Below are 25,377 nucleotides of genomic sequence, written 5' to 3'. Positions count from 1 at the left end.
AGGAATGAGCATAGGTCTGAAATGGTCAGTCTAGCTATTGAAGGGATAACTGATCTGAAGAATCTAGAGAAAAGGTACATTAAGTATTTCTCAAAAGAATGGAGAACTGGAGAGGAGAGGGATGAGAGAGCCAAGTTCTCTCTATATGAGAGAAGGAGAAGACATGTTGATTGATTCAATTCAGGAATCACAGGGAAGGGCCACATCCAAAAAGTGACTCTTCCTCTGATGTGCATCCTGCTCAGTGATTTCCCTCAGATGATCTTTCTCCTGGGAGTATGTTCTTGTCTCAGCCTCAGTCAGCAATAAGCTGAGCTGGTTTTTCCATTCTGTCACAGATCCTTGGCTAGAGAAACTAGAAGTTCCACAAGTTTCTCAAGTTGAATAAACACCCAGCAGGAAGTGTTAGCTTTAGTTCTACAAACAAATTTGGAAGGGACTAAAGCCACATTCTTTAGTGACAATTTATAAGTTAATGGTACATGTGATGAGCATGAAACAGATTCCATTATAAAGTTGAGATTGTCCCTCCTCCAGGTCTAGGATTTTTTTTTTATTTGGTTGATTTTCCTGTATTGGTTTACCCAGGGAACCTAGGAAAGTTTTTTTTTTTTTTTTTTTTTTTGGTTTTGGAACTCTTAGGTCTCTTTAGGTCTCTACCTGTTTGTTTCTGCAGTTATCAAAAGTACACTTTGCACAACAGGTCTCTCTCAGATACCTTCCAGAAGAAACTCTGGCCCTTTCTAAAATGTCTTTAACAGGCTTTAGTAGTACTTAGCCACCTTAATAAGCCCACTCACTGCCATGTTGTGTATGATTGGCCCTTTTGCTCAGATGTTTTTAGGTACAGTCTCACAGAGGGAGTGGCATCATACTCTATCGTAGTCATATGGTAAGAGAGATGAACTCTGAGCACAGGAGGGACTTGTTTCACAGCCAAAGCCCTTGACCATGATCTTGGGAATCTAAGAGAACAAGCTGAAGTTTTCTATGATAGGCACACTCTGTGGTGTTACCTGTGATTGACCTTTGCTTTGGCAATGAGTATTCATTTGAAAATATTTTTATTACGTATATCTATTTATGGAAGGGTGTGTACCATGTTTCACATGTGGACGTCAGAGCACAACTGTGGAAACCTATTGTTTCCTTCCACTATGTGGGTCCCGGGGATTGAAACCAAGCCTGGTGGTGAGAGCTTTTACCTTCTGCTCTATCTTGCTGGCTCATGGGAGGTCAAATTTTAACATTAAAAGGGGAAACTTACTTTATCCAGAATTTTACAGGCTATTTCATTACCTCTTAGACTTTTAGTCTTTTCAGTTTTCCTTCAGTTTCTTTAAGAGAAAAAAAATCCCTTTTTTCAAATTTCCAAACACACACACACACACACACACACACACACACACACACACACACACCTTTTGTCTCTAAACCAAAAAGAATGATTGAGTCACTGCAGTTGATAAAGTAATAGCCATGATATGATTTAATTAAATTGAAATGGGTGTGCTAGGCGTGGGACTACCACAGAATGATTATTGCTAATGTCTAATGTGGATGCTATCGTAAATGAACCATTAACGGCTTCTTCAAGTCGAAGCCCAGTGGCTAGTATAAAGCCTTTATGCAATCTGTGTTCATTAGTGTTTAATCTTGATGAAGGTGGTCCTAAGGAATCACTCACTTTACGGGTAAGTGCTGAAGGCTCTTTATGTGCCTGGGACTGAGGCTCAAGGATGCTGAGATTTAGAGAATCCAGAATCAGGAAAGGTGAGTTCATATTTCATTCTGTTCAATACTAACTGCGAAACTCGATTAACCACTTTATCTCCCTAAGTCTTATATGACTCATTCAATAATTAGGCTAGTCAGAGGGCCAATTTTATGGGACTGTTAGGTGTATTGAATGGCAGTGAATAGACTTCACTTAGAAAGACTCCTAGTACATACTGAATACTCAGAGAGTACCACCTGGTATTATTATGGAAGAGAACATAGCTACAGATCAATGAAATTTATTTCACTAAGCATCCAGTAAGCACACATCATGAATAAACACATCTACCTAAATATTTCTATCTATCTATCTATCTATCTATCTATCTATCTATCTATCTATCTATCATCTATCTACCTATCTACTTCTATCATCTATCATCTGTCAGTCTATTATCTATCTATCTATTTATCTATCTATCTATCTATCTATCTATCTATCTATCTATCATCTGTCTACTTGTCTGTGTGTCGGTCTGCCTATCTATCCACCCATCCATCCTTCTTTCACAATAGTTTTTTTCAGTTATTTGCACTGTGCCACCCTAGCCATTCTATAAGTCACTGCAGGTTCGGAGCCTCCTGCTTATGCCTCCTCAGCATGCATCACCACCAGCTGAAAATAGTGAATTTTTATATTAGAAAAGGAAAGTAAAAAATGAATTCTAAAATTATTTGTAAAGAATCCAGTTTCAGAAAGCACAGATTTAAATGTCAGTTTAGTAATCTATTTGATACTGCAGGTAAATGAGAGAGAACAGTGCCTTCCAGTCTAGAAGGAGAAGGAGAACTAGAAACAGGGTCCCTGGGGAGTAAGAGGTCTGTTTGTCACCGAGATCTGGATAAGGTATAAACAAGCGCTAATCAATGGTTTTGATATCTCTTGATGTTTCAATAGCATTTGAATCTATGAAAGAAGGAAGACTTGAGTTTTGTTAGAAATATAAGCTGCACTAAAACCCAGAACAAACTGGATTTTGTCAGTAAAGACAGGCATAGCCTAGTGAACTCTGCATAGAGAAGCAGGTTGGACAAGGCCACCCTGAGAGTCAGAAGCTGGTGTTGAGGTAAGGTTGGGTGAGCTGTCCAATAATGCAGAACCCCTGAAGGAAGTGATGAATGCAGGCCAGAAGCTTGGTGGGGACTAAGCAAGAGGATCTGTGGGTACAACTAGCCCCAGAGATCAGGACACTCCTACAGGCTGGAGGAGTAGAAGATGACGAGATGGAAAAGAAGGGGAGAGGTGAACTCAAAGTCCAGCAAAATTGGCAGCTGCCTTCAGAGAAGTGCATCAACAGTGCACAGGGTTCTAATCTCTGAACTTGGCTCAAAGGAGGGGACAGGCCAGAGCAAGGTGAGGCTTGTTTATAGACCTTGAACTGTAGAACCTGGACAACTTGGGTCTATGGCTCAAAAGCTATCGTGCAATTCAGAAGGCCTCAAGCCTTTCTCAACTGTGCTTGTAGAAAAGGGTCACATTTCACTGTGGTAAGTAGGAGGCAGGTGCTGAGACGGAGAAATCCAGAATCTCCACAGATAATAGACACCATATTGCTTCGCTACGAAAAATCAGTATATGCTATTAAAATGGCAATTTATATCTAGGAATCACTTGACCTAAAATGCTCAGAGGAACCTCAAGTTTATGTCAATCTAATGCATGTAAGTCAAAAGCCAAGTTATCATGGGTGTGTTACATGCACATCTACATGCGTGTGTAGAGCCAGCAAGCTCTGTCTCTATACCACTGGTTCTTGCCCCAGCGCTGGGGTTCCAGTCATAGATGAGAGTGGGCCTGGTTGTTATGTGGTTGCTAGGAGGTAGATTAAGGTCCTCATATTTGTATAGCAAGAGCGCTTACATCTTGGTCATCTCCCCAGACGCTTGCCCTGTTAAAAATAATTTCATTCAACTTTTCCTACAAGTTGACAAATGGGAGCTGGGCCTTTTCACTTCCTGTTCTGAGGGCTCGGGTTCGGAAAACGGTTTCTGTAATGAAGAGATCTGAAGAACATTGTTATTTGACTGGAAAAGTGATCACATTGGTAATTGTTCCTTTTCTAATGAAACAATGTGTATTCCAAATTAGTAACAGCCGCCCTGGAGGTTCCTTTCAGTCAAGATCTGTTCGTAGCGTTACTGGTGCTCAGTGAATGTCAAATGGGACTCAAAACATGGAAAGATTCACATCTTCCCATTGAGTCCGGTCACTTGATCATTGATAGGGAAACTCTCATCCTCCCTCATCTAGAAAGGTTCACTAGGCAAATGTAATCAAATTTGTTTCTCTTTCCCCCTCAGCTTCTTAGGATTCTCTCCCTATAGCATTCCACAGTGGTGGTCACACCATCCTGGAGGAAAATTTTGCCCTCTGTGAGAATTCTTGCAGTGCATAGCGATGCCCTTTGGGTGATCTCATTTCCACAGCTATTTTACAACTCTGTAATTGTATGCAACTGACAGAAGGCAAAATAATTCTTATGTATAGATGGGCAAAGGTTCATCCTGACTCTGAGAGGTAACCATTGGGCTTTGTCCCCTGCTGTGGAAGAAAGTGAGGTTTGCTTCCATTTGCACATTCATTTCAATATTCCTGAGCTATAAACACGTGTTTTTCAGCTTCTCCCTTGAATCAGATATAACATCTGCCTGGCTCCTTCTTTATGAATAAAATGAAATCTATAGCACATGTTCATTTTATATCCTTATGAGTCATGATTATTCTTTTTTGAGGGGGATTGTCCTTTAGCGCTACCTTCTGTGTTTTAGTTTTTACTGGAAGCTTCTCATCCTTCACTAGCTACATTAAAAAAGTGTTATCTCTAATTTGTTTTGTTCTCTGACACAGATCACCACTCTTCCAGCTGAGGTCAGTGTATGATTTAGGACTTTGAACTGCATAGGTTCAAATATAGTTATGGCCAAATATTTGACAGGACACAGTTAGGAAGAGTTTGTTTTGGCTTCTCATTTGAAGGGATGCCTAGTGAGGTGTTGGCATAGAAAGAGATGGTCACATGGTTCTTTCTACTCTCAGGAAACAAAGACCGTCACATTCTTTCTGTTCTCAGGAAACAGAGATGGTCACATTCTGTGTGCTGTCAGGAAACAGAATGAGGAACGATGGTGTTCCTCTCGATATTAGCTTTTTCCTCATTTTAATTTAGTCTGGGACCCTAACCCAAAAGATGTTTCCACTTACATTCACAGTGGGTCTTTCTCTCTGCAGTCAAGCTTTTCTGACTTGACTACTCCTAATCGATCACCAGCAGGCTTCAGTCTTACTATTTAGTTGAAGATGACCTTGAGCTTGGGATCCTCCTACCTCTTCCACCTGAGTGCTAGGATCGTACATATGTACCACCATGCTCAGTTTATGCCATATTGTGGATGAACTCAGGGCTTTGTGAATAGTAGACAACCCTTCTAAAGAATGAATCACATCCTATGCATGATGATAACTTTCCCATAAACCATAGCGGGATTCTAACTGATATTCTATCTTTAACCTTGAGTTCCTTCCACTTCCCTAGATTCTATAACGTGCACTTTAGCCTCTCTTTCTTTTTTGAGTTCCTTAAGGGGTATCAACCTTAGAACACAGGCTGTGTTAGGAAGTTAGGCCACAAGAGATCTGTTCTCTAAAAGACAGATTAACTGTTCTGTTTAAAAGAGGAGATTTAGGCAGAGTTGGGGATTTAGCTCAGTGGTAGAGCGCTTGCCTAGCAAGCGCAAGGCCCTGGGTTCGGTCCCCAGCTCCAGGGGGTGGGGGTGGAAGAGGAGATTTAGAGAAGAAGCATTCTTAGTGATCCCTCCCCTGCTCTATTCTTCAGTAATATGGTAAATCTTAGTAGGAAGATCTACTACCTGAGCCATCCTCAGCAGCTAAAGCCAACTAATATGCATCTCACTAAATAGCCACTCAAGTTTAGAACTAACAATACAGTTATGAGTGAAGAAGACAGCAGCTGTCACCATGGAAACATCAGTGTTCTAGGAGACATAGTGTTGCCCTTCAGGATCATGTTACTAGTGGCATGACTTGAAGCTATACCTAGAAAGAGCTGAGTTCTAGGGTCCTGTAAGACCAAGGTGTTTCCTGGGAGTTTGTTAGAAAACCTGAATCTCAGGCCCTGACCCCATATATCCTGTGTCAGAAGCTGCACTGGGTCAAGATGCTAGGTCATCAGAATGTATACTGAAATTCAAAAAGCCTTTGAAAGAGCTTTATGTTTGCTTCTGAAAAATCATGGACAAATTATTTGCCCACCACACAGATACTTTTGAAACTATAACGGGGTTCCTACTTCATTCATATCTCCTAAGGAGACACTGAAGGACTACATGTGAAGGACTTGGTATCATTGCATTGAGAAACACCTTGACAAGTGTTAGCTCTTGCTAACACACAACTGAAGAGAGCAGTGCCTCATTAGCATGTCAGACAGGCACCTGCAGAGCAGCACTGACAGGCGCTCCCTTGCGAACTCAGGCACTGTCACTCCAACTTGTACATTTACTTTGAGGATTTTGTTTTTATCATGTGTGTGACCTGCCTCACATAGGAGTGATGTGTGTTGGAGGCCATATTATGTTATCTAAATCCTCCATCCTCTACCCAGTTCAACTGAACTAGCAAACTCTTTTTCTTTGCTTTGGTTCACTTCTTACTCCTTGGAAGTGCTCTATTGCTTAACAGACTATTACTGCTTCTGCTATAATGAAGGGTCCCTGTTCAAGTTCTTGTTTAGGGACACAAGAAACTGGAACCCCAGAAATTGCCCATTGGGCCCTAATATTGGGCCAACATTGCTTCCAAGTCGTTCACTCCCCCTCTTCTGTTTCTTTTCTTCTCTGTGGGTTCCTTTATGACCAGAGACTTCCTCAGTTCTAAGTTCTTCCTAGTCCTCAGATTGATGGCTCAGGAGTCCAGGAAGGCTTCTATCCAGCTGCCAATGTCATGGCTGCAGGGTGAGGCAAAGGCAGAGGCACACTTGAGATTGGGAGCTTCTGTTTCTTTACACTTTTACTTTCAGTAAAATATTTTATAACATAGCCCCGAGAGTACAATTCCAACTGAACTTGAATCATGATAAAGCTACATTATCCTCTCTAGCTAGGAGGGAGAAAGCATGACGCCCCATTCTCTGTGACAGAATCGATTGAATCTCCTTGAGGTATCAGTCACTGACCTATCAGGAATTTAGAGATTAATTTCTAAGATCATGGTCCTGAAGAGTGTTTTATAGAGCATTATGTGGTGGTCTGAGAAGCAAGGAACAGGTGACTTTCAGAATAGTCTTAGATCACAAAATAAGGTGCTGTGTTAGACCTTACTCCAAGGAGATTCAATAGATACTGTCACAGAGGATGGGGCTTCATGTCTCCTGCCTAGCTAGAAAAGATAAGTGGCTTTCTCATGGTTCAAGTTCAGTGGGAATTGTACTCTCAGGGCTACGCTATAAAATACTTTAGTGAAAGTATAAGTAGCTGATGTGGGAAGAGTCACCATAATAGTGGGGAGCACCATTTGTTGGGCTCCAAACCTAATAGTGGGGAGCACCATTTGCGGGGCTTGTGCCCTGGGCAACCCATAAAAGAGAAAGCTACGTAGACATTTATCCTCCTCTTCTTCATTACTGCATGCCCAGCTTTGAGCTCTTGACATCTAGTTTTTGTTTTGTTTTATGTAACTTATTTGTGATGTCACATCATGCACCTCAATCTCACTTTCTACCCTGCCCTCTGCCCTTGTCACCTCCCAAAAGGGAAAAAAATCAGTCTCTGTGCCAGTTACTTTGGGGTTTTTGTTTGTTTGTTTGGTTTGTTTTTTTCCCCCGAGCTGAGGACCGAACCCAGGGCCTTGCACTTGCTAGGCAAGCGCTCTACCACTGAGCTAACTCCCTGACCCCTCTGTCACCTATTCTCTATTTATAACATCTTCCTTTCTAAGCTAAAATCTCTGTTTTATATACACATTTTCCTATTTTTAAATTAACTTATTTACTTTTTATTGGATATTTTATGTATTTACATTTCCAATGTCATCCCCTTTTCTGGTTTCCCCTCCGGAACCCCCTTCTCCCATGTGTGTATTTTTCTACAAATTCTTTTATTTAAGAATATATTACAGTAGGAGTGGCAGGAGAAGGAGGGGGGTCTGGAAGAAGGTGGAGGAGGAGTGTGGGTGAGTCTGATCTAAGTGTATCAAAGAAGTTCTCAAAGACTGAATAGCAGTATAGTCAAGAAGGAATGTGTAGCAGGAGTTTTCAGATCAGCACTTATCAGCTTTCCTTCTTCTGAGTGGCTTTAATTGTAAACCACTGAACAGTAGGCCATGATTTGTTGGGTCCTTCTCTTATGCACATGTCAGTGTACCTGTATGTACACATTATTGTAGAATCACGTTCTAGATGTGGACTTGCTAAGCCATTAGGCAACTGTGATATAATTCAAAGGTAACTGAGAAAGTGCCTTCAAAGATAGAAAATAACAACCCCTGCGTTCTGTAGCAGTTTATATAGTTTTTAATTTATTTTTCTTGGATTTTTTTTTTTTTTCGGAGCTGGGGACCAAACCCAGGGTCTTGTGCTTGCTAGGCAAATGCTCAACCACTGAGCTAAATCCCCAACCCCTTTCTTGGATATTTTATGTGTTTACATTTCAAATGTTATTCCCTTTTCCCCTCTTCCATACCCCAACCCCTCCCCCTGCTTCTATGAGGATGCTCCCACTCCCATCTACCCACTCCCACCTCAAGGCCCTGGCATTACCCTACATTGGGGAAACGAGCCTTCACAGGACCAAGGGCTTTTCCTTGTATTCATGCTGGACAATGCCATCCTCTGCTACATATGCAGCTAGAGTCATGGGTCCCTCCATGTGTACTCTTTGATTGGTAGTACAGTCCCTGGGAATTCTGGTGGGGTCTGGTTGGTTGATATTGTTGTTCTTCCTATGGGGTCGCAAACCCCTTCAGCTCCTTCAGTCTTTTCTCTAACTCCTCCATTGAGGTTCCCTTGTTCAGTTCAATGGTTAGCTGCAACCATCCTCATCTGTACCAGTAGGGTTTTTGCAGAGCATCCCAGGAGACACCTATATCTGGCTCCTGTCAGCAAGCACTTCTTGCATTAGCAATAGTGACTGGGTTTGGTGAGTGCATATGGGATGGATTCCCAGGTGGAGCTGTCTTTGGATGACCTTTTCTTCAGTCTCTGCTCCACTCTTTGTCCCTGTATTTCCTCCTGTGAGTATTTTGTTCTCCCTTCTAAGAAGGACTAAAGCATCCACACTCTGGTCTTTCTTCTTCTTGAGCTTGATATGATATGATCTATGAATTTTTTCCTAGGTATTCCAAGCTTTTGGCCTAATATCTACGTATCAGTGAGTGCATATAATTTTGTTCTTTTGTGACTAGGTCACCTTACTTAGGTTGATATTTTCTAGTTCCATCCATTTGCCTAAGAATTTCATGTAGTCTTTGTTTTTAATAGCTGAGCAGTACTCCATTGTGTAAATACACCACATTTTCTGTATCTAATCCTTTATTGAAGGACATTTGGTTCTTTCCAGCTTCTGGCTATTATAAATAAGGCTGTTATGAACATAGTGGAGCATGTGTCCTTGTTATATGTTGGAGCATCTTTTGGGTATATGCCCGGGAGTGGTGTAGCTGGGTCCTCGGGTAATACTATGTCCAGTTTTCTGAGGAACCGCCAGACTGATTTCCAGAGTGGTTGTACCTGTTTGCAATCCCACGAACAATGGAGGAATCTTCCTCTTTCTCCACATCCTCGCCATCATCTACTGTCACCTGAGTTTTTTTTTTTATCTTAGCCAGCAATTTATATTCTTAACTCTCAATATATAAAAGAAAATTTTCTCTATAAATAGTTTTTATCTTTATAAGAGAGGAAAATACTGCCTTTTAGATCTGTATTTTTAGTAGATTGAACATCATTTTATAGATTCATGCATTCATTTCTTTTTAAAAATATGTATTCTTCTGTGTATGTGCATGTGCCAGTGTGTTTATTTATATACATACACACATGTTACACATATCTGCAGAGACCAGAGAAGGATATCAGAACCCTGGAGCTGGCATTTCAGCTGGTGGTGAGCAGTCATGTGGGTTCTGGGATCAAAACCCAGGTTGTCTGAAAGAGCAGTAAGTTCTCTAAACTGCCAAGACATTTCTTCAGGTTCCATTTACATTTCTAACACGAATTCCCTGGTCCTGTCCCCAGTTTCCTGTTTCTTAGGTTAATGAAAAATTTGTGAATAGTACAGCCATTAACCTAATAGCTTCTGTCTTATACATCTTTTACATTTTCTCCCTATTTTCAAAATTTTTATTTCTCAGCAGAGTCTTACATTTTACATATACTGGCAACCTCAGACTTATAATAATTGTTGTCTCTGAGTGCTGGGATCATAGACACATTAAGTCTGATTTTGATCATATTTTTTGCTTTTTGTACTTTCATATTGAAATTCATTTTTCTTTCTTAAAAATCTTTTGTTTGAGTGAGTGAGTGAGTGAGTGTGTGTGCATACTCATGCCCATGCACACGCACATGTGTTTCTTAGTGTGGGTATGGAAGCCTGAGGCTGATATTGGGTGTCTTTCCTCAATGTCAGCATTTGTGTTTTAAGAACAGGGTCTCTCGTTGAACTGCATTAATTTTGCTAGACTGGCATGCGGATGAGCTCCAGGGATCCATCTGTCTTGGTGATTCTCAACTCCAGTCCCCACAACCCACCATCTCCCCACACATCAGAACTGGGCCTATAGACTTGCCACCATACCTGGTTTTTCCATGGCTCCTGGGGATTCTACATATGGACCTCGTGCTTCTATGGTAAGCATTTTATTGCCTGAGCCTGTTATTATCATGATGAGATCTGCGCACTTTCCCTTTTTGGGTTTTCAGTCTCATGTCATGTTTCGTAAAGAATCCACTAGATGCTCAGTGCGAAAACCTGACTCTAAACTTCTAACGTGGCTAAGTGATAGAGTACTTGGTACCACCTAAGGTTCCACTGAAAACTAAAATTAAAACAAAACAAAAATCCTAATTATTACTGAACCTCAAATTTCTGAACATAATAGTGATTTGGTGTGGTCCATTCATTATACATTATTACATAAGCTATGGTATAAAAATATGAAAATGTGATAAAGGGCCAAGAGCATGCTCAGCAATAGTGTGTGTGCTAACATGCTTGAGGCCCTGTAGCAAAAATAGATCAATAAATAAATGATGCGGACACTGTGCACCCCACATTGACAGAATATAACTTACAAATTTATTCAATTGCTGTCTTAAGGGCAAGGTTATCGGAACATTTCCCATTTCCACTACGATTGAGTTCTTTGTGTTTGCAGTAGCTCTGAGTAATTTTGTCTATTACATCGCTTGAACTTTTCAAAGAAAGAAATCCTCAACACGTTTATCTGTAAAGTCTATGTTGATGGCATGTTTTTGCTTTCTTTGGTATGGAAAACACATTAATCTTATTGCTTATTGTATTTCTTATCTGATTATTTACCTAGGCTGCGTCCAGGGCGGGGCTTGCTTAGCGTGTGTTCTCAAATGCTGCCTGGAAATCTAGATGGCATATGCTTGAAGATCCTAGAGAAGTATCACAGGACTCCAGAGGAAGTTATCAGCAAGCAAGCAAAGAAATAGCACAGTTCAGGGAAGTAAAACTTGATGATGGATGAAGCAGGCTCGTTCCAGAAAACAAGTCCTTAGTGAACCAAATTCACCATTCATCAGTTCTGCCATGCCCTGGGCCACTCTTCTGCACTTGCAGTCTTCCAGACGACTTCAGTATCCCCCTTCTTCATGGTCACCTATAACAACAAAAGACTCCTTTAAAGGCGATGGTATTTCTCCCAGAGTCTTCTGAAGAGTTGAGAGACCCAAATGAAAAGATAGTGTCAGAAGTCCCAGATCTATTCCTGCTGTCCCTCCCTGGCTCAAGTGAGAAAGGTAAGTCAGCTAGACAGTGAAGATGGATCACTTTAGTTCAGAGAATTGGCAGTGCGTTTACTCATTGCTGAGATGAGTTGCCTGCTGAAAGCAACTGAAGGGAGGAAGGGTTTGTTTCGGCTCAGATTGTGCATGTAGTCCATCAGGACAGGGGAATCATGGCAGTGGGAGAACACAGGCACTCAACTTTCTTTTCTCTTTTTGCAATTGGAAATCTCCAGACAGTGGAACAGTGCTCCCCACTTTAGGATGATCTTCCTCCGTCAATCAGTCTAATCTAGCCAGTGTCTCTCAGACAACCCAGAGGATTGTCTCTTTGGGAGTCTAGATCTGGACAATGACATAATCCACAGGTATACATGTTACAGGTGTAGATTGGAGCTGGAGGGCACCTTCTTGGGTTTCCAGGTTCTTGTGTATTAGAGTACTGAATTGGACGAGCAATACATGGACAGCAGTAGAAATAATGGCAGTTTATTAAGGAAAATAAAGAATAATGAACCAAAGAGGTGGGAAAGGTTAGAAACAGCCCTGAACCACCAGTTGCGACTTTTCTGGACTGTACACCTATGTCCACAGTGACTATCTTGAGCCTCGCTCATTCCTGCTCTGGCACGTGTAGATAGTCCTGGTGGGGAATGGTTTTCAGCCTTTCTTCCTGTCAGGGGTTCAGATGCTAATTTAGGTGTTTTTCTCTGCTCCACTTTACTGTCCAAGAAAATGCTCTCATACCATTACAACTTGTGCTTTCTTAGAAAGTGAGAACAAATTCCCCCTCCCAGAGGTCAAGGCTAGCTGGAACAGCACCCTCAGTTCTAACAACCAGTGCACACTCATCCTCAGTCAGCAGTTCCTGGACCCAGCAGAAGGGACACTGCTCTGAACTTTGCTGCCTGTCATATGAGTTGTTAATAGGGCTTATGTCTTACGGAAGCAGAATGGACAGATAATTCTAAGAGTGACCTCAGAGCGGCTATAATCTGTGAAGAAAACCAAGGACGGAGGAGCTGCCTCAGACAGCTCCTGCCTCTTAGACTTTCCACTTTCTCTTCAGATTTGACTTCCCAGTGCCAACCTGAGACAAGAGAGGAAATTTCTAAAGGAGTGTTGTCAGAGCTCAGAGAAGGTTAAAGCCTGTAGGTTGAGGGAGGAGAGTAGAAAGTCTGATTTGTTTTAACACCAATGAAACCCTTCTTTCTTGCCTTAAAAACAAATGCCATGGATAGCAGTTGACAGAATCAACTTTAATAATACCCGAGTGTGAGTCTTGGCTCTCAGTGCTGCTTTGGAAAAGCTGATCATACAATATAAGAGCTGTGTCTCCTCACCTGGATGCACAGGGATGATTCTCATTGTGTACTGGCCGTGAGGACATCGTTTCACTTAGGGGAGAGGAGCCTGGAATTCTCTTAAAATCATGTGTGTGTGTGTGTGTGTGTGTGTGTGTGTGTGTGTGTGTGTGCATGTGTCTATGTGTCTCTCTGTATATGTCTGTGTCTATGTATATACCTCTGTATATATTCATCTGTCTCCTCTGTGTGTATGTGTGCATGTGTGTACATGTATGTCTGTGCGAGTGCTGTGTGTGTGTCTATGTATATGTCTGTGTGTCTGAGTGTCTGCTCTAGTGTCTGTCTCTCTATATATATCTCTGTGTGTGTTCATCTGTCTGTCTCTGTCTGTGTGTGCATGTGTGTGCATATATGTCTGTATGAGTGCTGTGTGTGTCTGTACATGTATCTGTGTGCTTCTCTATATATGTCTATGTCTGTCTGTGTGTGTGTCTATTCTAGTGTCTCTGTGTCTGTTTTTCTCTCTGTGTCTATATGTGTATCTCTATGTGTTCATCTGTCTGTCTCTGTCTCTTTGTCTGTCTCTGTCTCTCTCTCTGTGACTCTCTGTCTCCCTCCTTCTCTCTCTCTCTCTCTCTCTCTCTCTCTCTCTCTCTCTCTCTCTCTCTCTCTCTCTGTGTGTGTGTGTGTGTGTGTGTGTGTGTGTGTATGTCCCCAGCAGTGAGGGCAGGGTTGTGGGGAGTGTGGCAGAAAATGGCATTTTTTTGCAGGTGACATCCTAGCGCAAGCACCACAGCATGGCCCTCAGGATTTACGTTGTGAACCAGCAAAGCAACTGCCTCCAAGGTCACCTTCATGAAAGCCAATTTGCCTTAGAAGAACCAAATTCCTGATGCAAAGCACAACTTGTCATGGAAATTTACAGGTGACAAAGGCCCTCCGGAGGGGCCACTTTTCTCTTTTTAGCATCTGCCCTCAGATTTAGAATAGCAAACAGCATTAACTAGAGGGAGAAATAAATATGTTCAGGAATTCAAACTCTATTTCTTAATTTACTCAAGAGACTCTGTTTTCAGTATCTAAATCAGCTCTTGGTATTTTGCCATTTAAAAATTGCAAAAACAAAATGTGAAGATGTGTCATTGGTGGGGGGGTAGAGAATTAGAAGAAGCATGATGTATGTGTTGCTTTGAACTAATCTTGGTTCAACAGCTTTCAATGCTATTAGAAAATATGACACGTGTGTATATATTAATACATTTAAACCTGGAAGATTCCCAGGTGCCATTTGTTCGCTGTACGCTGATGCGAATTCTACCACTACTGGCACAGAAAAGACACAAAGCTCCGTAGCCTGAAATTTGCACCATTTGGGCTCTGCAATTTTTAGGAAGTGTGAGAAGTCATGCAGGCTTAGTGACCTTTAGGGAGACTTTAAATAACCCTCCCGAAGTCAGGAAAGGCGACATATCAAGCTGGGCTGAGTGAGGTGCAAAGTCCTGAGGAAGGTAGATTGCCAACAGAGCCCACATACTCACTCCTACTCACTGCTTTGCATGCCTGGGTGGCACTGGGTCCATCTCAGGGAAATGTCCCCAATGTCTTCTGGAGTCCAACCTTGAAAATGAGAGTAGGTACTGTTGGGACAACTCAGATGTTCAGGTAGCTTTAAATAGATGATCTAGGAACGCATGTTCTCTGGAATGCAAACCCCTGGAGGAATAGGAGAAGATTCTCTAGTTAATGGCTTCAGAGGTATTGCATCACTTTTGTCCCTCTATGACATGCTAGGCAGCCATTAGCTAAGTGCCATGCTGGGTGTCCTACACCAAGGAATTCTCTTTCCCTTTATTTTGGCTTATGAACATCTTCTAAGAAAGACCAGTTGTTGGGGGCTTGGAGGACAGCAAGGGTTTCTTGAACTCGATGATAATCACTCCCTAAAAGAGTGACCATTTGAATATGAATACTCAGGCAGGACCCAGCCTTACCTCTCCTCTTTCTCCATGTGAGGAGGCAGGAACCATAGACCGGCATCTCCTACTTTTGTAATGATCTTTATAATGTTCTTGCCCACTGGACGGACACAAAACAGGCACCTGCATGAGTTCCAAATCTCACCTTCAGAGCCTCCCTGCCTGGCAGAGCTTTCCCCAGTTTCAGATCGGGAGGTGGGGGGCAGCCATGTCTAACTTTAGTGCCGAGTCAGCAAGTCTTACTTCTAGTTCTAGCATAAGTCGACTGGGAGAAATGTCTAAGGATGCACTTGTGTTCCTCAATTTAACTATCAGATTAGTGAAGCAATGGACCTCAGTAGTGGAGAAGCTTGAAGAGAGATTTCATACAGCTCTACCAAGGTGTCAGACCACCTTACAGAGTAAGACTGAAAATGAGGTCATAGTGAGTCAGCGGTGGGCGAGTCACACCTTGACCAGGACTGTGCGTATCCCAGGCCCTCTATCTAAACCTTGATTTCACTTCAGGACCCTAAAAATGGACTGAAGGGGTCAATGGATATCTTAGTCCTCAGTCCCTGTGTGGTCACATTGAGTACATCTCCATTTACTGCTCGCCCTCCTGATTTTGTCAGTTACATTGCTTTCTCAAGGACTGCTGGCTGAGCATGACTTTGGGGTTTCAGACCCTAGTTCAGTAGTTCACTGTTCTTTCAGTTATAGCACAGAGCGTTCCTGGACGCAGGAATCTCTTTAGGCCTTGGCAACCTAGCACATTTGGTTACGAGAGAGAGAGAGAGAGAGAGAGAGAGAGAGAGAGAGAGAGAGAGAGAGAGAGAGAGAGAGAGAGAGAGAAATGTGAAACATTCAATTCAATCCAGTTTGGAAAAGAAAATAGAAGCTGGAAGTCAGCTACCAGGCTGTAAAACAGGGCCCTTATCTTGGTAATTGCTCTCTGCTTATTTTTGTTACCTTGTAATTTAGTTCCTGGTTGTAAATCTTAAGGAAGGAAAACGGACTGTGGGCTTGCCTGGGGCTGGGCAGGGTGTGTCATTTTTCAGTGCAAGCTCAGGGCATTTAGCTGAGAGAGGAAACTTCAGACTAGGGTAGGTAAAGACTGCTTCAAGCAGGAGAGAGGCACATCCTAGTTCCAGGAGAAAGAAAGACCTGGGCCAGCAGAAGCTAGTTTGGTCCCTATTCTTAGGCCACCTGTTCCTAGAGCACTTAGGGCACTTGGTATTTCAGCCTCCAGCTCAAAGCCTCAATCTCTAAAGACCTTCCTCCTCTCTCACACTGTATACTGAATACCATTTCCCAACAATGCACTTTGGTGACTTAATTCCACACCTTCTTTCCCTCTTTCCAAGGTCCCCATCACGGTCAAGCCTAAGAGCCACTACTGCCCTCTTGTGGTTCTGTAATGGAAGATCTCAATCCCAGGGCCATCTTCACTTGGGGAAAGAGGCAAAGTGAGTCAAAGGCAGTGGGGTATGCAAAGAGCTGGGAACACAGCGGGACTCCAAATACTAAAATAGGGCCAGCAAATGAAATTCACATCACTGGAGCTGAAATCCAGATGGAGTTGGCCTGATAGGCATCAGGGAAGCCAAACAGCCTGGGCTCAGGGAGGAATTCCCTCTGATTTGTATACAGTGAACTAGAGAGTGTTAGCTCTGCGAAGCATCTGGAGGACAAGAGCTGTGTTGTTATGCAGACATTTTAATGCTTAGCCCAGCACTGACCCTGCCTTGGTTGAGACCTGGTTAGAGTAAAAAACACCCAGGAAGTAGGTAAAATACATCTCTCGGTGAGTCTGTCAATGTGTTTCTAGTCAAGATTAAGCAAGGGCAGAAGACAACTTTCGAATATGGCTAATACTGTTCACAGGCTGAGAACTGTTAGAGAGGACCCAGAGAATGAAATCAAATAAAAAAAGGGGGAAATCAAGTAAAAGCTCCAAGGATATTTATTGTACATGGAGGCCCCCTTGGAGAAAAGGGAAGGATAGAGGATGATAGTGGAGGGGGCAGAGAGCCTGTGAGTGTAGACATAGGCATAGGCTAGGTTCTACATCCCCTATGCTGTTTATACCACCCTCTTCCTGGCCACCACAGTGTGAACTATTTTCCTCTCCCAACTCCCTCTCTGCCAAGATGGATTGGAAACTTTGAAAATGCGAGCCAAATAAATACTTCCTCCTGTAAGCATATGTTCAGGCATTTAGTCAGCGAAACAGAAGTCTGATTACCTCAGAATTATGCCACACTTGCCTTATATTGGCATTGTATGTGTATATTTAGTAATTTTTTATCATGTGCTGGATATTGTTTTAAATATTCATTTTACTAGTAACATAACCTTATAAATTATGGGCATATTTTACAGATGAGGACTGTAAAGCAGAGGGGTAGCTGCTCATCCAGGCTGAGTGGCAGAGTCAGAATTCAAACTGAGGCTTTCTGGTGCCTGAGCTCTCTCTGAGGACCCTTCAGCAGGTGGGTCTCCCATTTTCAACTTTCCGAATCTCGTCACGGCGTGAACATCTATCATATTTTAAAAGAGAAGCTGTGACAAACTAAACAGAGTTTATGTGAGCAACACACATTTCACCAATCCTGCCACTTTCAGAACCAGAAGACGTTCAGAGTCCACTGTCCAGGTGGGCAGACATCATTTACAGACAGATAGCAGCTCCTGCTGCTGTCTTAAGCAACACCTTTGATCTAGAAATAAAAGAGACGTAATAATTTATACTTGACTATTCAAAATTCTCTGAATGCCTATAAAATTATAATTACTTAATGTTCCATTAAACAATGTGTGTGTGTGTGTGTGTGTGTGTGTGTGTGTGTGTGTGTGTGTGTGTGTGTGTGTGTGATTATTAAATTAACCTGAATTTAGATTGAGGTGCCTCGGTATTGTGAGTCTTTATGTAATGAACTGCATTTGACTTAGCAGACAAATTGAAAGTCGAATTTGTATTCATGAATACGTGTGTGTGTGTGTGTGTGTGTGTGTGTGTGTGTGTGTATGTGAGAGAGAGAGAGAGAGAGAGAGAGAGAGAGAGAGAGAGAGAGAGACTAGCTGAGTTTTAGCCAATAACAGGATAGGATTCTCAGCTGGTCTCAGGCTCAAGCTGATTAGACCACACGCAAATATTGTAGGTACAGAGCTGGAAACAAATTATTTCCTTCTGTTACTTCCTCTGTCTACAATTTTACTTCCCCATCTTGGGGAGTAGAGCTGTCTGAAGCTGTTCTGTTTTCTAAAAGCACCAGAATTCACAAATTATTCTTTGCTTGAGTAAACTGATTAATTTGTCAACACTTTTAGATAAAAAAATCCAATGTACATCCACAATGGTGTCAGCTGATATAAAAGGATTAATCTACCACTTGTAGAAGCATGGTTGAATCTGGAGAACGTGATGCTACATAAAATAAATTAGGAACAGGGAGGCAAGTACTGCATCTCCTCAGTTGCATTCAAGGGCTGAGTTGTTCCCACAAAAGCAGAGTATAGAATTGGCATTGCCAGGCACTGGGAAGGGTGTTGGGGAGAGGAGAAGCAGAAGTGGTGGTTACTGAGTGCAGAGCCTCCAATGTTCTGAGTGCAACAGGTAATCATGCTGCGACAATTAATTATATATTTCAAAATACCTAAGAAAGGACAGTGTATGTTCCTCACCCTAAGCAATAATGACAACCATGTGCTGTGTACAATTAGTGGATGTCAACTAAAACTTAAAAAGATATTTCAATGTTTTAATAATATGATAAAAGGAAAATTTTTAATAGTTTAAATATTAAATGCACTTCTCTTTTGCCTTTCTGAGGACCAGGCCTTTAAATTTGTCATCTCCTACATCAATTGTCTCAGAGAAAGGGGGATGAATGGATGTGCGATTGTGATATTCTCCTGACTGGGTTGGTGGGACTGTTCAACAGCCTGAAATACATCCAGAAAACATGACAATTTGGGCCGAACCCCTGGAACCCATATGGTGGAAGAAGAGAACCAACTTGTGCTGCACATTGTCCTCTTACCTCTACACACAGGCCATAACCTCCACACCCTCAGCTCCCATATATATACTCATATATACCCTCCTCATCCTTCAATGTAACTAAGCAATCCTAGATGAGTTAGTTGACACAATTCTAATGCCACAAAGATTAGACATGGGAAAACTTGAGATTAGTCTGAAAGAACTTAAGATTTATTGCCAGACTGGGTGGGGAAATCCTGAATCTTCGTATCCTGGGAATTGTACAAAATAGGTCTATAGAAGATGGGGATACACATGGTTTGTATGTGCCCAGATTTGACTTCACTTGATGTTGGCTCAAACAGGCACAGAGAAGAAATTAAAGGGGTGGCAAAGGTCTCTTCTAAACTAAGACGCTCCTTAAGCCCCTGGGAACTATTGGTCTACAAGGTTTTGTGAAGACATATGCCTTGAATTGTCTTGAGTTTATATATTAGCAGTAGAAATGTCAGTGTGTATGGCTGCAGAATGATTTCTATTTTAGGCACTTCTGGACTATTTCCAACATTGTTGCTGTGTTTTACACTCTCATTAGTAGTATGCAAGGGTTCAGATTCTCCACAACTTTGCCCTCATTTGCTTTTGTTTAGTATGTATGTATATATGTATGTGTGTATGTATGTATGTATGTATGTATGTATGTATGTATGTATTTTGATGATAATCATCTAAGGGTATGAAGTGCTATCACCTGTTAAGTATAATTCCAAATGTTTCCAATAACCCTTTGTGGGATACGCATAGATTTTTGTAAGATTTCCTCATAGAGTTGCTTCATGATTTATTTTCTGTTGTAGTTTACTGCTACAGCACTTGCTATGTTTCCACAATAAATACCCATCTAGACTAGTGACTAATCATATAACCACATATATGGAGCTATTTTCTTATCTGTGCACCCTCCTAAAATAAAGTGGGAGCATTTCTCCAATGATTCCTGCTCTGGTGGCATGGGGTAATTTTTGTGTTCTGTCAAATAATCTATGGCGAAAGTATGACCAGAGCTTACGGTTAATAACTTTACTTTGTAATTGAACTTTACCCGTCATGGGCTGAGGGGCAGGGTATAGAGCTGGTTCTGAGTTAATTACAACTGCCATTATTTTTTATCTGTGGTGCCTGAGCAAGCAGTAAACAGCAAGTTAAGTCACACTTGCAGTGGGACTATGACTCAATTAGAGTTTTTGAATAATAGGAGGTAGTAATTAAGGTCACAGCATTTGCAGTAACAGCATTCTGGGGTAGCCTGGCTTCAGCACAGGCTATTTTACAACATCTCCAGGGAGGCAGTTGAAGGGAGACAGAACCTGCTGGGTAGAGGTCCTTCATGTCTCTTGTAAACTGGGAACAGAAAGTCTTGCAACTATTCTCAGTAATTGTTTAACACTGGTTTATCCTCTTCTATGTTGGAGCTTAAAAATCTAACATAAAACTAAGGTTTTGGAAGGAAGTATTACCCTCCCCCACTTATTATTTCTGTGAAAAGCTGGCATCCTGAAATTTAAAACTATATGCAGACATTAACATGTGCAGGGGAAATTAACAGTCTTTTCAATATTGACTTTGCAAACCCAAACCTATAAAACTCCTTCCAACGTGAGAGTAAATGTGCTCATCCAAGGGATGAGGAGTTCGCACCAAATATGAGCATATGGTTTGGATGTGACTCCTTCAAGAGAGGCCTTTGTTGTGGCATCTCACTTTTATTTTAGATTTTGGCAATTGCTATCTCATCTTTGATGAATGACAAATTGTTGGATACGACCTGTGATATTTTATGCTGATCATAGAAAACTCTCTGTAGGGAATAAAGATATTTTTAATTCAAAGATAAGACATAAAATGGATATTTATTTGCCAAGTTATTGAGTTGAGATGAGCCACAGATAGAAGATACTAACCTTCTGAAGGACCAAGTTATCCTCAAATCCAAGGAAAAGACTAAGAAGGGATTTAGGGAAGCTGGCTTGCATGTAAGAGTTCTTTCCCTTTCCCTGTCCCCCACCATGCTATTGTTAAAGGTGCTCAAAACTGCAGTCCTTGCTCATACTCAGGGATGTACAGTCCTCTGTCCCTAAATATGCCTCTAGTTTAGTAGCAGATTGTTCCTTCCCTGGTGCAGTGATTCTATATAGAGTCTCAACTCCCTGCATGGAAATTGGCACAGATTGGGTTCCACAGGAAGTGCCCTTTGTTGTAAAAAGCAGCACATAGAATATCTGGGAACATTTTCATAGTTTGTGCTAATGGAAAGAAGCAGAAACAAGGAACAAAGAGGGAGGAGTTGGGTGGTGTTTTACCTAGGAGTCTTGCAAAGTGCTCTTAGTCCTGCTGGAATCACTCTTTGAATACAGCTGCCCTATGTGCTATATGACCCTTAGCAAAGAGTAAGTTAGAAAAGGAAGGGGTGTGACCACAAACAAGGAAGCTCTCTGCAACCAGAGGTGATTTCTGCAGAGGAACTAGGGAACTAGTTAAGAGTTAAGCCTTTGTAACCTCAGGTTTTTCCACCAGTTCCCCAGTTCCCAAATAATGACTCAGAAGCTTATTCATGTATGCCTATTCCATAAGCTTGGGCTTGTTTCCCCTCTATCTTGTAATTTATATAGCCCATTTAGTCCATTCTATGTCTGCCACATGGCTAGTTACTTCTCCTAGTTTCATACTGACTTTCTCAGAGTCCAGGGCAAATCCTTAGCACTTGACTGTCTCCTAGAGTTCTCATCTCTCTATTGGAACTCTCACCTCTTACTTCTTGTCTTTGGCTAAACAGCTATCAGCTTTTTACTGACAGGTGACTGACACAGTACATAAGAGATTGGCCCTACTGGAAGACTTCCTGATAGGTAGACAGACAGGGGAGGGGCCATTACTAGGTAATAAAGATGATACACATTTCCAAGATGACTAGCTTCTTCCTCTCTCTTCTGACCTGAAGCAAAAGTCCAACAGGTAAACCAAAGGTCTCCCATCCTCAGGATGCCCCTGCTGATAAACCTGTTAGACAACTTCAAAACTGAAATAAGATACCTTTATACTAAAGTTGTAGGCCCATAAGCCAGCCTATCCTTATTCAAACTGACTAACCCAAAAACTGGGAAGAAGACACCCTCAAGGCACCATCCTTGTGCAAGTGGTCCTAGGTAGAGTAAGAAAGCAAACTGATCTATTTCTCCTGAATGGATAGAGATAGTGGATTGGGTAGGTGGGGACTGAGGAGAAATGAGTTAGGGGGAGAATGAAAGGAGTGGGAACTGGAAGAGTGAACTAAAATCACGGGGGAGGCATCTCTGGCATGAGCTCGAAATGTAGGACAAGTGAAACTCCTAGGAATCTATGAGGGTGACCCTAACTAGGACTTCTATCAGTAGCAGATAGGTAACCTGAAATGGACTTCTCCTCTTTTCAGGCAAGATTTCCAATGCAGGAATTGGGACACTAACCCACCACAGAACCTTTGACTTAAAATCTGGCCTGCCTACAAGACATGCAGGAATAAAGCTGGAACAGAAATTGAGGGAATGGCCAACCAATGACTGGTCCAGTCTGAGACTCATGCCATGAGATGAAGCCCACCCCGGTACTATTAATGACATTCTTCAAAACGTGCAGACAGGAGCCTAGCATACCTGTCCTCGGAGAGGCTTCCTCAGAAGCTGATGGAAACAGATGCACAGTCCCACAGCCAAACATTAGGCAGAGCTTTTGAATCTTGTGGAAGAGTTGGAAGAAGGATTAAAGAAGCCAGAGAGGTCAAGGACACCACAACAGAACTGACAGAATTAACTAACCTGGGCCTATAGGGGCTCACTGAGACTGAAGAACCAAGTACAGAGCATGCATAGAACTGATCTATACATATTTAACAGATATACAGCTTGGTCTTTATGTGGACCAAGTGAAGGGAAGCAGGGGCTGTCTATAACTCTGCTGCCTGCCTTTGGATCCATTCCCCCTAATTGGGCTGCTTTGTCTAGCCTCAATAGGAGAAGTACCTAGTCCTACAACAACTTCATATGCCAAGGCTGGCTGATATCCATGGGAGGCCTCCTCTTCTCCGAGGGAGAAGAAGGGAACATGGCAGGAGGATTGATGAGACAGAGGCACTGGAAGGAGAGGAGGGAGGAAAAGCTGTGATGCCATGTTTTAGTTTTAGTTTTCGCCTTCGGTTTCTTGCCTTGAGTTCCTGCCTTGACCTCATTTTGTGTCAGACTGTAAACTGTGAGATGGAATATAAATTCTTTTCTCCCAGGTGATTTTTAGTTATGATCTTCATCGTAGCAGTAGAATGATAACCAGAATAATATCAAAGGAAGGTGATCATTGGAATTTTTAGCAGGTAAAATAGAATTTTCACACTAATAGCCAAGAATTATTTGACCCGTAGAACTCTTTTATGGTAAGACAATATCTTTGGTAGCTCAGGCTAGCAGAGTATGATCTTCAACTACTACTTGATTGTTGTGCTTCATTTCTCATTAGATTATAAGAGATCATCAAAGATAACCACTCAGACACAATTTATAGTAAATTCAAAAGTCTTATTCTAGCCAGCTAGGACTAACACCCAGGTCTTTGAGGACCTAAATGTAGCCTTGAATCTTCAGAATATGGAAGTTTTAAAGGTAGGAACTGCATCTAGGCATCTCGCTTGGCAACTGCAAGGAGGCTTTGTAGAAGTAAACAGTTTTAACAGAAGTGTCTTATTTAGGGTTTCCAGTGTTGTGAAGAGACCCCATGACCAAAGTAACTCTTATGAAGAGCAACATTAATTAGGGATGGCTTATGGGTTCAGAGGTTTGATCCATTTCATCATGGCAGGAAGATGGTAGCACACAGACAGACATGGTACTGGAGAAGGAGCTGAGAGTTCTATATTTTGAACTCAGGATGTCAGGAGAAGATTGTCTTCCGGGCAGCTAGGAGGGAGGTCTCAAAGCCCATCTTCCAGTGAAACACTTCCTCCACCACGGCCGTACCTACTGCAACAAGGTGACGGCTCCTGATAGTGCCACTCTCTGGGCCAAGCATGTTTAAACCACTACACTAAGATAAGCAGTTAACTGGAGGGATTCTGCACGACTAGGCAGTTTAACAGAAGCTAAGTTAGCTAGGACATCCGAACTTTGGTTCTTAGACTAGAGTTGGGTAGTTTTCCATGGTATTCTCCATCAAGGAGATCAGGTTCTAGTTAAACCTGAAATGGCCTCAGCACAAATAAAAGATGGTGGAACTTCTCTGCACTGTCCTGCCCTGTCACAATCATACTCGATTTTATGCAGTGCTGGGCCTCAAACCAAGAGATTTGTGCATGAGCGACTCTACCACCTGAGTTATGTCACCAGGCCCCCATAAATGCTTTATTTGTAAGATAGCTCCCACAAAATCAAATGACTAGAGGGAGGACCTCTAGATCTGAAACATACATATATTTCTTCTGAAGCAAATTTGTGCCTACTGCTTAAGTCTTGCATGGTCTATGTAAGTGGAGATGGTTGGAAGTGTTCCACATAAGCAGGTCTAGTCCCATTGTACTCACAAATCCTGCCTGTCTTTGACATATTAGAGCTTTAGTATCAAGTTCAGCTCTCAGAACATCTACTCAAATAGGCTCCTCCCAGTTCCGAATACTTATACACCAACTACTGTCACTTCCTTCCACCTCTCTGGTGCCTACAGAGGACTGGGAGAGAGGTCTGTCATCTTTTTGGTATTCCTATTGGTGGCTTCTTCTATGGATGATCTATGGAACCTTAGAACAATGGAAGAGAGTATAAGGAAGAAAAACTACAGTTCCTTCTGCCCTTGACAGTTATTCCCACATCAAAAGACAGAAGAGCAAGGGAAAGCTAAACAGAAGCTGTTTGCATGGATGCTCTATGTACACACTGGAGATACACAGGGGGAAAGGTGAAGTGAAATAGCTTTGAGTTCAAGTTCAATATCTTTTTTAACTGAAACATAGAGAAAGAGAATAGGACCAATGATGGAGAATTATCCAGGAAAAGCAGGGAAAAGCTGTTTTCATGGAGGATTCCTTAGAGCCTCACCTACTGATGAGACAGGGATTTAAAGTTATCGCCTCTTTCCTGATACAAAGAGAGAACCTCCTTGGCAAATGGAGGTGTTCTTATAGATACGAATTTCTCTCCCTCAAGCAACATCTGTTCTGAATCTCCCGTGCTTGCAGGGTTTCTAAGTAATCAGCTCATAACAATCCCTAGCTGAAGGGACACATTTGAAGTGTCACACTCTGGCTTATAGGTTGGGCAGTTAGCTATCATGAGCTTCCAGGAACCATC

General features: G+C 42.0%; 2 long non-coding RNA genes across 3 annotated transcripts in view; one reads left to right on the top strand and one right to left on the bottom strand.

Moving 5' to 3' along the window:
• The first annotated feature begins 1,107 nt into the window (after positions 1–1,107).
• Positions 1,108–23,330, top strand: LOC148001548 (uncharacterized). Of its 2 annotated transcripts, XR_015635446.1 has the most exons (7): positions 1,121–1,191; positions 10,438–10,643; positions 11,339–11,780; positions 13,843–13,997; positions 16,395–16,496; positions 17,413–17,522; positions 22,485–23,330. It is a non-coding gene; the product is annotated as an uncharacterized LOC148001548 (long non-coding RNA). The 2 variants fall into 2 exon arrangements; XR_015635447.1 differs by lacking the exon at positions 22,485–23,330 and having other exon boundaries at positions 1,108–1,191; positions 10,443–10,643; positions 17,413–17,777.
• LOC148001547 (uncharacterized) overlaps positions 11,071–25,377 on the bottom strand; it is a 32,613-nt gene continuing 18,306 nt past the window's right edge. The window contains exons 2-3 of the long non-coding RNA XR_015635445.1: positions 14,611–14,785; positions 11,071–11,641 (exon numbers count right to left, since the gene is read on the bottom strand). This is a non-coding gene — a long non-coding RNA (uncharacterized LOC148001547). The remainder of the gene's footprint in view (positions 11,642–14,610; positions 14,786–25,377) is intronic.

The sequence above is a fragment of the Rattus norvegicus genome, chromosome 13 (genome assembly GCF_021556685.1).
Source record: "Rattus norvegicus strain SHRSP/BbbUtx chromosome 13, alternate assembly SHRSP_T2T, whole genome shotgun sequence".
Lineage (NCBI taxonomy): Eukaryota > Metazoa > Chordata > Mammalia > Rodentia > Muridae > Rattus > Rattus norvegicus.
The sequence above is the reverse complement of the archived record's forward strand: the minus strand, read 5'-3'. Positions and strand labels throughout refer to the sequence as shown.